This window comes from Arachis ipaensis, chromosome B05, assembly GCF_000816755.2.
Source record: "Arachis ipaensis cultivar K30076 chromosome B05, Araip1.1, whole genome shotgun sequence".
NCBI classification, from domain to species: Eukaryota; Viridiplantae; Streptophyta; class Magnoliopsida; order Fabales; family Fabaceae; genus Arachis; species Arachis ipaensis.
In genome coordinates, this window is record NC_029789.2 from 32,895,164 (window position 1) to 32,909,439 (window position 14,276).

The 14,276-nt window shown below is 35.1% G+C and overlaps 1 pseudogene; it reads left to right on the forward strand.

Moving 5' to 3' along the window:
- On the forward strand, positions 11,573-13,516 carry LOC110271985 (annotated as a pseudogene).

Genomic DNA, 14,276 nt, shown 5'->3' on the forward strand with positions numbered 1-14,276 from the left:
AATATCTAGTCTTATTTTAATATTATTTTTAGGTTTAATTACTCTACTAGTCTCTATAGTTTTGCACAATTTTCAATTAGGTCCCTATACTTTTTTTTCTATTAATTGAGTCCTTACATCAATTTTTTTTATTGGGTCCCTACACTTTTTTTCCTTTTATTTAAATCCTTGTACCAATTCTTTTTTTTTAGTTGGGTCCTATAAAATTAAGCCAATTACTACTAAGAGGGACTTAATTGAAAAAAAAAATTGGTGCAACGACCCAATTAAAAAGAAAAAAAGTATAGAAACTTAATTAAAAATTTCACGAAACTATAGGGACCAACAGAGTAATTAAACCTTATTTTTATTTGGAAATCTCTCACTGTATATAATCTAATACCATATTTAATGGGTTTTGTTAAATAAGTATGGTTTTACGTACTAAAACAAAGAGTTATGTGTATTTTAAATTAATTGAAGTTTACATTGTTATGATTGTAGTCACAAACTTTGAATTTTTTTTTCCTTGTATTTTTTTCTTCGTTTCATTTTTCTCCTAACGGAAACATAGTGAATTTTACCAAACTTAAAACTTTACAGAAAGCAAATATGATCGGTCCTAAATTCTAGTCAAACACATTCTTTGATTTTTATGAAAAATATAAGAATAAATTATTATTTGTACATACGAATATTCAAAATATCTATAAATCTATTTAGGAAAAAATGAAACTAATATTGAATTTATAAAAGATAAGTTCTAATTTAAAAGATTATTCGAACCCTAAATGGATTGGATTCATCCAAGTATTACCGCAGCACCACCACTATTACCACTGTCACTGTTATGGTGCTACTTATGTTATTTACTGGACCTAAATTTTTTTATCTCAAATCTCAAACCCCAAATCATTTCACCAAAGTCTCAATAATTTTTCCTTTCCACAACAACTCCATTTTTTCTTTTCTTCTTTACTAGCTACAATGTCGATGTTTATGCACAAAAGAGCTTTTTTTCAACATATTTTCGGACTTGTATGTTGCTCCACCACTTTTCTTCACCAATTTCAAAAAACTCATCCCCATCTTCAGTCCCAAAATACTCTTGGTCCTTCTTTGCCTTGTCATGATGGTAGTGTCTTTAACCCCTAGCCACTATCTCTCTATGAAAATCTTTTCAGTTGTTAAATTCGTTATTTCAAAGTGGGCCAACATTCAGATTCACCAACAACCCCTTGTGATGAGCAAGGACTACATCCTCCGAGTTGATCTTCATCTCTGGAATGTTTCTTCTGTTATCTTTTCCAACTTGACCCTTTGGGGGAATGTCAATGAACACCAAGGTCAGGTGGCTGTGGAGGTCCTCTACCTTTTCGTAATAACTAGATTGCATTACTAGAAGCCTATTGTTGGAGGCCACCTGCTTGGCAGATGCCGTGTTTGTTGAGGATAACAATATTACTGAATTTCATTGTTGGGAAGGTTGGGTTAGTAGTGGCAAAGGTTGGGAATTGGAGTGGAGGTGGTAGTGAAAGGTTGGAGATTTGGAGGTGGGGTTGAGTTAGAGTTATAGTTGAAAATTTGGGGTTAGATTAGGTTGGGTTAGGAGGGACAATTTGAAAAAAAAAAATTCTAAACGGTTCTGACGATCATTTTGAAAGACATCGAGATCTTTAATAAAAAAAATACTCTATTTCGACTTCTGATTTTTATTTTTATGAGACTGATTAGTCCCTTTGTCAATATTTTATCTTTGTATTAACAGAATAAGTCTATATAATATGTTAAACTGTTGATTTATTCATTAAAAATCAACTAGGATTGACAAATTCTTTTGTTGGGAGTCTTGTTGTCTTTTAAGGATAATTGTCAAGGTCGTTTAGTTTTTTTAATTTTGTATTACTTTTTTTAAATATATTAGCTAAATTTATGGTGTAAAACTAAGAATTATTAGTGATTTTTAAATTATTTTGACTTATAAAAATTAAATGGAGGATATATTAGTGATTAACGTGTCACATAAGTATGTTTTGAAGATAGAATATTGACAGAAGGGCTAACTAGTCTCACGAAGTTAAATATCAAAGGCAAAAAATCGTATTTTTTAGGGGTTGGGATAGATATTTACTCTTTAAAAATTTTGGATAATTTTTTAGGGATCGAATAATTATGTTTATTGGAGTTTTTTTTTAGTACAACGTTAGTTTTAATTTTTTGTCGATAGATTTGTTAAACATTCTGAATATTCATGAATATAATGGTAGTTTATTCAAATTAAAACTCTAATCTTTTTCTTTTTAAATCATAGCGTGTGTGAAGGACTATTAAACGGCCAAATCCAGGTTGTTTAGTACCAACCCATCTAAATATATGGATTATGAGTTGACTTGTTTACTTTTTTATTTTTTTCATGAATATCATTTTTAAGTTTGAATCATTTATGGCCATCTTGATGGGTTATTTGCTAGCACGTTTATTTTTTTTATTTTAAAAAAAAAGGTCGAATAAAAATTTTTAGATTTCAATTAAAAATGATTTAAGAAAAAAAAGACCACTATTAACCCAAATTTCTTAAACAGAATTTTTTAAGTGTGAGTCGAATCAAGTCGGATTAAAAAATATTGAAAGAAGTATTAGATTTTTTTAAAAATATAAAAAAATTAATTTAACTTGTTATTTTTTCAGGTTAATTAGTTTTAGGCTGTTTAATTCAAAATTTAAATGTGTATAATTTCAAACAAAATTCAATCCATTTAAGTGAATAAATAGACTGGTCCGACGAGTTTCATTCATTTTGTTACCTACACGCACGCCAAACACATATCTTTGTGTTGATGTTCCCTGACTAATTAAAAAAAAATTCCTACTTAAGGAGAGAATGAGAGAATGAGAGAGAGGGAGAAAACACAGAGTGGGGGTAGAACTAAGATATCACATCAATATTTAAAGGATCCTAGTGTTTGTAATCGAAAAGAGTATCATTGCTTGAAAATGAGTCTTTCTCCATCTTTATTGATAATTTACCAATAGATATCTCGAAGAGGGAGTTGTTTTACCTTTTCAACTGGACACGAAGATCAATGATATATATCTTTCTCGGAAGTGAAAAAATGGGATGATATATCTTTTTGCCTTTATACGGTATACGACAAAAGGAGGGTCCTGAAAACTATAGCGGACATGAGTAATATGAGATTACGAGGTAAGACAATATTCGTGAGAGAGGCTATGTATAGAAGGGCAATTGGGGAGAAAGGAAGAAGGGTGCATGATAAAGAATGAGAAAGGTATGAGGTTGAGAACAGAGAGCCTCAATGTGGGAATAATTGATACACTGCTATTTATTTTGTACTAAATTTAGCGAATTTTATCCATTATTCTCACACTTATTCATATAATTTGTATGATTGAAAACATGCTTCTTTGGCTTTAAATTTGCTAATTTTAATTCTCTCTTATTATCATTCGATGTCGTGATATGTGTGTTAAGTGTTTTCAGGTTTCGTAGGGCAGGAATGGCTTAGAGGATGGAAAGGAAGCATGCAAAAGTGGAAGGAACATAAGAAATTGAAGTTTTCAGAAGTTGGCAGCGACGTGCACGCATAAACGACGCATACGTGTGAAAGGTGCAGAAGGCAAGCAACGCATACACGTGGCCGACGCGTACGTGTGAAAAAGCGTCATGTGCTGCAGATATCAGAAGTCGCTGGGGGCGATTTCTGGGCTATTTTTGACCCAGTCTCAAGCCCGAAAGTGCACATTAGAGGCTACAGAGTGGAGCTGGGGGGGAATCATTCATACACTTTTCATTCATACAATTAGTTAGGTTTTAGATGTAAGTTTCTAGAGAGAGAAGCTCTCTCCTCTCTCTAGGTTTTAGGGTCTTTAGGTTTATTTCTTCTCAAATTCAAGTTCAATGTTCCTTTAATTTAGTTTTCTCTCACTTTTAATTGTTTAAGCACTTTAGTTCATCTTCTTCTCTTGTTAATTTCCCTTTTTTGCCATTTTTATGTCTATGAGCTATTGTTACAATTGATTTCTTTTAATGCAATTTATGTTTTCTATGTTTATTGTTTCTCTCTTTAATTATTAGTCATTTATGCTTGCAATTGGTTGCTTGGATTTAATATTCCTTGTTAATTTTTTATATTTTTATTTTGTACCTTCTAAGTGTTTGATAAAATGCTTGGTTGGATTTTAAATTAGAATTTTGTACTCTTAGCTTGGATTGAGTAATTTGGAGACTCTTAAATTGTCAAAGTCTCTTGTTGGTTGGTGATTGAGAGTTGCTAGCTGGCTTAAGCTTCACTAATTCTAGTCTTTGATTAGGACTTGTGAACTCAAGTTGATTTGCTCACTTGACTTTCCTTCAATTGTTAGAGGTTAACTAAGTGAGAGCAATTTGAAATTACCACCCCAATTGACATTGATAATGAGGATAGGAATTCCGATTCTCAACCCTTGCTAGGACTTTTCTTAGTTGTTAGTTTATTTTCTTGTTATTTACATTCCTTACTTATTAAACTTAAAATCCAAAAAGATACAATCTCATAACCAATAATACATACACTTTCCTGCAATTCCTTGAGAGACGACCCGAACTTTGAATACTTCGGTTAATTTTATTGGGTTTGTACTTGTGACAAACAAATTAAATAATATTGATTAAGGTTTAATTGTCGGTTTATAACTATACTTGCAACGTGATATTTTTGTGAAATTCTTTATAGATATTTTTCCCCATCAATAATATGGCTACTCATCCAGATGGAGAAGCGACGATAAAGAATACAACGAAAAAGGACCCTAACGGGAATGAATGGACAAAAAAGGTTGAAATGACAGTTGCAAAAGAGAACGTGGGTTGGCTATCAAGGAGTTTAATAGGAGGAATGAACACAGCCATAGAATTCAATACGTTAAAGAAGGAAATTAGCAAGAATCTGCCTCAGGTTGTTCAAATTAGAGAATTAGGAGCGTATAAGGCACTATTAACTTTTGATATAGTGAAGCATGCGTAGGAGTATTTTACTTTCAAAATGAATAGTCTCCTGCAATTTTTTCATAGTATTTGGAGATGAGAAGAATCAGAACAAAGTGAAACAAGAAGAGTTTGGCTAGAATGTTTTGAAGTATCGCTACATGTGTGGTCTGCAGAAACATTCAAAATGATAGGTGGACAATTGGGGGAAAGTAGTACGGTGTGATGAAATGACAGAATCAAACTTATCGTATAACTCTAGAAGAGTTCAAATTGATACCTGTGTGTTTGATGTTATTAATGAATGGATTCACATCATGGTGGATACTAGTGGGTTTGATGTTTTTGTGAAGGAGGTAGGACGTAAGATTTATGGAGCAAAAATATTTTTGGACGGTGAAAAATCACGAACAATGTAGGCTAACCTGATTTAGGTGACAGAGGAATGGAGACGCCGACGGCATTGTGGGATCCAACGGCAGAATTGGTGGTGGCAGGGACAAGGGACCACGTTGAAGACAGGGATAGAAGAGTAATTTGTGACATATTTTTGAATGACTGTAATCAAGAGAATTTAAAATATTTTAAGGAAAAAAAAGAAAACAAACCCAAATTCATTGAAGGAGATTAATGGAGGAGATGATTGTGAGGATTATGATTTGAGTCGGGAAAGGGATTCAGAAATAACGATTTCTGAGGCACGTTTAAATTGTTGTCGCGGGCTCCACATGGATGATATAAGAAATAGAGAAACATTTACAATGGGCATTCTATTAACAAGATGAATAACCTAATAGGTATTGAAGGCATGTGCTGTTTGAGCCATCTAATTATTGGGTCAACAATTGCAAATGGGAAAGATGGGCTAAGGGAGGGTTGTGTGAATGATGGATGCTGGATTAGAGAGGCTAAAATAGATCGGGCTACTACAATTTGGGTTATTGCTATTCCCGTGGAAGAAGGAATGCACAGCTCTAGGTCCCTTTTGAAGAGCGTTGTGTGATGAGGATTGGCATGGCACAGCGATGCAGGACCCGAGGGAAAAAGGAACGGCGAGAGCTAGCCACCGAGGATCTCGAGTAGAGCCACCTGAGGTCCAAGCCGTGAACCACAATAATGATGGTTCTGGGAACGAGGTTGCGGGAAGGGCGGAAGCGGAGGCGAGTCGGGATGTCAAGACGCCACATATGTTGATGGTTGAAAAAGAGTGCCAAGGAGAAGCTCATGTGCCATTGAATCATGCCAAGAAAGGAAGTTCCAATTTTGCAGGAGAGGGGGTGAATCAAGAGTTGTGACATCAGAGGTTGAGATGGTTTGTAAGGCACAATGAAGATGACAAAGGTGGTGATATCGACAAGGCTGGATCGGAAACTAAACTAGAGCATGTGAATAAGGCGGATGGTGGAAGTTTGAAGTGGGAGGAGCAGAAGAAGGAAAATCTGAAGACCTCAAAGTTAGCAGTGGATTCTGGAGCAGTGTTATATAATAATGACAAAGATATTATGGTAATATTACATGGTCGAAATGAAGAAATCACTAACAGAAAAAAGAGGGCAAAACAGAAAGAAAAAGCGAGAAGGAGCAGACCTAAGATGAGATCATAAGGGGGTATGTCTAAAATGAGCTCAACACTTATGTGCTTATTGAATGTGCCACATTTATATAGATTATTAGATTTTATTAGATTAAAATCAAAGGCTAATATAAAAGAAGAGTATTGATAGGATCTAATAAATATAGAATATCATAGTACATAAATAAATGCTTTAAATGACAATACTTTAATACGCAATACTTTAAACGCTTCCGGCTGCGCGACTCTGATAGCTCGGACATTACAACGACACTTATACTATTTAATACTAAAATATGAGCCTGTTTAAAACTTTAAATCACAAATACCGCTCCGAAAATACTTTTATCCGATAACATACATCCATAGATACCATACAACTTACAAAACTCATAAGGAGTACATCCATATATATATAAATATATATATATAAATAGTATTACAAGCATTAACCAATACAATCCCTATCCCTCTTACAGAATATATCAAAATAAAGGCGAGGGTACAACAAGTAATAATCTAAAGCAATACAGAGCATTTCAATAACTAAATAAACTCTTCGTGACTTCTGTGCCTTATCCTGAAAGGGGAAAAATGTAGGGGGGGTGAGAACATCATCCTCGAAAGGGTTCTCAATAGAGGGTTTTTGGAAATTACTGTAATAGGATACGTGAAGATAAACCGTACCAGTGATTAATAACTGACTTATGCCTCTTTTCAAAAATAACGGTTTACAGTAAAAGAGAAAATCTGAAATCCTTTTCTGAAAGACGAAACTATTCATTTAAAACAATATTTCGAAAGCCTTTCAAAAGGTTTATCTATGCTAAACCAAAAATAGCCTTTCATACGATTCCAAATCATAAACACAAAACCGAAACCAACCATCGGTCCATCTCATTTCAACCACGACCCTAGGCCCAAACAATCCAACGACAACCAGTCACCACAATCCAATAGAGTCCCAGTTGCAAACACAGATAGGAGGTTCAAGCACAAACAAACAGTTACAGCAAGTAGAGCAAGTAGCAAATAATCTCAAATAGTCACAAAGGCAAACCAAATACAATATGCACACCCAAACAATGTCACATAAATGCATATGATGCATGCCTGTTCCTAGTGGCTGATGATATCATCTGTCGGTTATAGAGCCAACCCGACAAGTCCTAGTAGCTAACCATTGGACTGTCCCTCTGTCGCGCATCCCCAACTTGAGTTATACTCATCATAAACTTGATCATAATCATGATTCATATCCATCACCTTCACTGGTGAATATTTACGGGGGCGAGCTCATCCGGGACTTTCACAGTGCCCGGCCACACTTACGACATAGGGTCAGCAGAGTCTCGAGCCTCCACCTGGAGCACGTGGTGGCTAGCCACTGCTTTCTCCCAGGGATCTCGTGCCTCTGATAGTGGAAGTGCAAATCACAATTATCAATAATTCAGCATATACATGCATTCATTCTCATCCATGGATCAACATCCATCTCAACCATCCGGCTCACGGTTCAGTCCAGAATCAGCCAATATTCATAATCATACACAGGCATTCCAGCTCATGGTTCAATCCAGAACCAGCCAATATTCATAATCATACACAGCCATTCTGGCTCACAACAAAACAGCACTTCCACATTCAGCATCATATCTCCTGAAAGAGATACAATGCTTTCTTAAGAAGCAAGACTAAATCACAATTTCCTCTTTAATAATTCATTTCAAAAGCATGAATCATCCTTTTCTTGATAATTCAAATAAAATAGTAGAAGTCTTTAACTCATCATTTTTCTAGACAACATTCAACAAAGACTCGGATCTTATACAAATTTTGGCAGCACCTCCCCTAAAACTTGGACTTTTGCCACCCGGTTCGGGTCCCAACTAAACCGTTTCTCATTCCTTTTCAACAGCTCAAAACCAGAAATCAATTCAAAAGCAAGCTAAATGCCTCAGTGGCACATCTCAAGGAAACCATTTCAAAATCAACTCAATATCAACCGATTTAACTCATTCCCAAAGTTTAAAAGAATCAGTTCAGCGATAAATCATTTATCAAAACCAAATCAATTAAAGCAACCCAGGCTGAATTTCAAGAGTATTCTATCTTTCACATCATCAAAATAATTGAATCACTTCAAACCAATCCTCAACGGATTAAACTCATATTTCAAATCTTTAAAGAATCAACTTCCAAACATTACATTTCACAAAGCCGCACAACAATTCAGCCAAACAAACATTCATAAGCTTTCGAGACAATCAAATAATACATAAGGCCGATACAATCACCAAATACACATTTCTCACATCAGTATCCATATGTAATAATTCCAATACATAAAGTATAGTTTTGGAAAGCGCCCCTACCTCAAAACGCAAATCCATAACCTAAACGTCTCATAGAGTCCTTTCCGCCTTAACCCGAACTGACGGCAACCAAAACCTCCGCTCCCAGTCACGTTCGCAATAACCATAGCAACACTAATCGCAACATACAATAATCAGGACTCAACTTCACGTTACCAAAACTCATATTCATTAACCAAACACATACGAATACTAACGCGAGGCATTTCGAAACATAAATTACTTACTAAACTAGCGAAACGAAGTAGCTACGGTTTCGAACAATCCCGGCAACAGCTCCGGCAGCGGCCAGAAGCTTCGGTGGGTCAACTATAAAAACCACGCAGCGTTAAACCTTCTCGAAATCCAAAAAGGCAGAAACCTCAACTAAAATCCTTACCGGCAGAGTTTTCCGGCGACTAAGTTGCATTCTCCAGCGGCAGAGACGGCGAAGCAGCTCGGAACGGCCAGCAGCAGTGGCGGGGCTAACCCAGCACCAACATCCACCATCGTCACCACTTTCCTCTCCGGTCAGACCCAACGGCCGCAACTCAGCCGCAGCAACGATGAAACGGCAGCAAAAGGATCAGCCTCAACCCGCGATGGTGGCTCTCCGGCGCGACACCAGCCACAACAGGAACGGCGGCGGTGAGATCCCAACAGCGACGAGTTTCCCGGTGACAGAACAAGCAGGACTGGCAATGGCAAGGAGGCCTGGCGACGGCAACCCAGGCGGCGATGGTCTCCCCTGTCGCGCTCTCCCTCTCTCTGTTGTGCAAACTCCCATCTCCCTCTCTCTTCGTGCTCGCCGGCAGAGGCAAAATGGCGGCGACTCAACAAGGATGAGCTCCTCTGGTTCGGTGACAGAGGTGCGGCTCAGGTTCCAGGGACAGGACAGCAATGGCAGCGACGGCACGACTCAGCAACCGCGTGGTGACGGCATGAACAGATCCTTCTTCTCCCTTCGGCTAGCAACGGCGGCGACGATGGCAGTGGCACCCACCATGCCGCCTCTCTCTTCTTCCCCCTCTCCTTCTTTCTCCGTGGATTCCTCACCCCACTCCCCCCTTCGGCTTCATTTTTCTTTCAGGGAACACAAAGAAAATTTTGTGTGTTGTTGTTGCTGCGCAGTGAAGGCAGTGAGGAAAGGGGTTGGGGTGCGCAGCGTGGAGGAAGGATGGAAGGGAATAGGTTTGGCAAAATTAGGGTTAGGGGCATTTTAGTAATTTCAAATAAAATTGGGAATAGTATAATAATTGAAACCCAAATTAAATCCAACACTAGTTGTATATAGAAAATACTATTTGTTCACCAATCTTACAAATTATTTTCCATAAAATGCCCAAATTAAAATAATTAGAAATAATATAATTAAACCCTTTATTTTCCAAAGTAACGGTATTAATATTTAAAATAGTAATTATTTAATCCAAATCATATAAAAATCCTTATTATTTCACAACTACCAATTTTATAATATAATTATAGAAAATAATCCAATAATTATCAAATTGGATAATAATCATAACTTATCTCAAATTCAATAAATCAAAACTCGCCTTAATTATCTTTAATAAAATAATTTCTGAAATTAAGGCTATAAATAACTACGTGATTTGAGACTTTATCATAATAAGACTTTTTTCAAAGGTTCTGGGTCTTACATATTTTATATTGAATTATTTAAGAATAAAAGATTATGTTGTCATTTAAAGTATTATGTATTAAAGTATTATCATTTAAAGCATTTATTTATGTACTATGATATTCTGTATTTATTAGAATCCATCAATGCTCTTCTTTTATATTAGCTTTTGATTTTAATCCAATAAAATCTAATGGTATATATAAATGTGGCACATTCAATAAGCATATAAGTGTTGAGCTCATTTTAGATATATCCATAATAAGGGATAATAAGTTTATTGTTAATGTGGGATAATAAGTTACTTAAAGTAAGTAAATGTTATAAAGGGGAGAAATGGTTGTGTGTGATGCGCATGGTTAGTTGATATACTTTGATGGAGCTTGGGCTATACCCAGGCACGGACCCATGCTCATGAATGGGGGGCACTTGCCCCCGGTGTCATTTGATATTTTTAAACCATATATATATAATATGCCCCCATTTTAAATTTTAAATGATCTCACTACAAATAAATTAAGTCCAATTATTAAAAGTCTAAGTCCATTTTATCTTTTTATGATTTTGACTATTAGTTAACCTAATTAAATTTAGTCTTCTTCTCTTTTTAAATCCCAGCTGTCACTCATTTATTCTCTTAAACCCTTTTCTTAGTTTCATATTTTCAATCTTCTTTTTCTATTCCTTGTCTAGTGGTCATCTTCTCTTCATCAAAAGGTAAATTTTAACTTCTCTATTTTGTTTTATATAGCTCTCTATGACTCTATGTATCTTTCAATTTCATTATTTTTATTTTTGATATTTTCAATTGCAAATTTTAATTCAAACAATTATAGTTTAGGTATTAATCTATTTTTTTATTCTCTTCATGAATTTATATATTTTATTTTATTCTCAATTTAGTGATCCTTATTATTTATTTGTTTATCTTTTGTTCTATTCTATTATATGTAATTATATTGTATATAAATTTTTAAAGTGAATTGATCAATTTACTAATTTAGAATATATATATATTTTTATTTTTAGAAATAGTAATGGAAAAATATTTCAAAAGAAAGCTACCACTAGAATCTGAAGTCACTCCATTAGTCTCTTCTAATAAAAAGAAGTTCTTAGAATTCAATGTGAAAAGTCTGGCAGCTGATCCTGGACAACGACCCAAAATTTCAAATTATGATCCAAATGACAGAGATGAAGTTAGACGAGCTTATTTGCAAAAAGGTCCTTGTCAACCAAGAGAACATGATTTTCCAAAAACATATTTTGGAACTTCTCTCCGTAGATTTAATGCTGATTGGTTTGATGAATTTGGCAATTGGTTGGAATATAGTATTTCAAAAGATGCTGTCTTTTGTCTCTGTTGTTATCTTATGAAACCTAATGGTGCAAGTGGTGATGTTTTTGTAAAAGAGGGCTTTTCAATTTGAAAAAAGAAGGAGCAATTATAAACACATGTTGGAAATCATGATAGTGCTTATAATCAAGCTTGAAGAAAATGCGAAGCACTCATGAAGTAAAAGCAACATATTGAAGTTGTTTTTCAAAAGCATTTAAACCAAGCTAAAAGAGATTACCGAACTCACTTAACAGCAACAATTAAGTGCATTAGGTTTTTATTGTGACAACAATTGGCCTTTCGTGGTGATGATGAATCACACAATTCAAACAATCAAAGTAATTTTTTTGGAGCTTCTTGACTTTCTTACTCAACATAATACAGAGATTGATCGTGTTTTCAAAAATGCTCGTGGAAACCTTAAGCTAGTAGCACCTAAAATTCAAAAAGATATTGTTAGAGTTACTACAAGTGAAACTACTAAAGTTATTATTGATGATCTTGGAGATGATTTATTTGTTGTTTTAGTTGACGAAGCTCGAAACATTTCTGTTAAAGAGCAAATGGCTGTTTATTTGCGGTATGTGAACAAAGAAGGGATTGTAATGGAGCGATTTCTTGGCCTTGTCCATGTTTCTAGCACAAATGCGTTGTCGTTAAAATAGCTTTGGAATCTTTATTAGCAAAGCATAATTTAAGTTTAGCAAGAATACGTGGACAAGGTTACGATGGAGCTACTAATATGCAGGGAGAATTTAATGGCTTAAAAAGTTTGATCTTGAAAGAAAATATTTGTGCTTTTTATGTTCATTGTTTTGCTCACCAACTTCAATTAGCACTTGTAGTTGTTGCAAAGAAACAGGTCGAAATTGCACTACTTTTTAATTTGCTTGCTAGTTTGTGCAATATTGTTAGAGTTTCTTGTAAACGTAAAGGCATGCTTCGTAAAAGCCAAATGCAAAAGACAATCGTTGCATTACAAAATGAAGATATTTCTAATGGGCGTGGCTTAAATCAAGAAACAACATTGAAAAGGGCAAGTGATACTCGATGGGGCTCACATTATGGTACAATACTTAGCTTGATTTTTATTTTCTCTTCTGTGGTAGAAGTTCTTGAAGTCATTGAGGAAGATGGAAATAATCCTAAACAAAGAGATGAAACATGTCAATTATTGAATCATATTCAATCTTTTGAATTTGTATTCAATTTACATTTGATGAAAAGTATATTAGGAGTTACTAATGAGTTGTCTCAAGCTCTACAAAGAAGTGATCAAGACATTATAAATGCTATGACAATGGTTAAAGTGTCCAAGCAACGATTGCAAAGTACAAGAGATGATGGTTGGTCCTCTTTGCTCAATGAAGTTTTACTATTTTGTGATAGTCACAATATTCTTGTTCCAAATATGAATAATATATTTGTAACACAAAGAAGATCAAGGCGCAAAATCCAAAAGGTCTCAAACTTGCATCATTTTCAAGTTGAATTATTTTATCAAGTGATTGATAGACAACTTCAAGAGCTTAACAATTATTTTACAGAGGTAAATACTGAGCTACTTTTTTGTATAGCTTGTTTGAATCCAAGTGACTCGTTTTTTGCATTTGATAAGGAGAAGTTGCTTCATTTAGCTTAATTTTATCCAGATGAATTCTCTTCTACTAAAATTTTGACACTTGATAGTCAACTTGAGAAATTTATATTGGATATGTGATGAGCGGATAATTTATACGCTTTTTGGCATTATTTTTAGTATGTTTTTCATAGGATCTAGTTACTTTTAGGGATGTTTTTATTAGTTTTTATGTTAAATTTACATTTCTAGACTTTACTATGAGTTTGTGTATTTTTCTGTGGTTTCAGATATTTTCTGGCTGAAATTGAGGGACTTGAGCAAAAATCAGATTCAGAGGTTGAAGAAGGACTGCAGATACTGTTGGATTCTGACCTCCCTGCACTCAAAGTGGATTTTCTGGAGCTACAGAACTCCAAATGGCGCACTTCTAATTGCGTTGGAAATTAGACATCCAGGGCTTTCCAGCAATATATAATAGTCCATACTTTTCCCGAGTTTAGATGACATAAACTGGCATTCAACGCCAGTTCCATGCTGTAGTCTGGCGTCCAGCGCCAGAAACAGGTTGCAAAGTGGAGTTCAACGCCAGAAACACGTTACAAACTGGCGTTCAACTCCAAGAATGACCTCTCCACGTGTAAACTTCAAGCTCAGCCCAAGCACACACCAAGTGGGCCCCGAAAGTGGATTTCTGCATCATTTACTTATTTCTGTAAACCCTAGTAACTAGTTTTTATAAATAGGACTTTTTACTATTGAGTTATCATCTTTAGTTTTATCTTTAGATCACGTTTGGGGGCTGGCCTCTCGGCCATGCCTG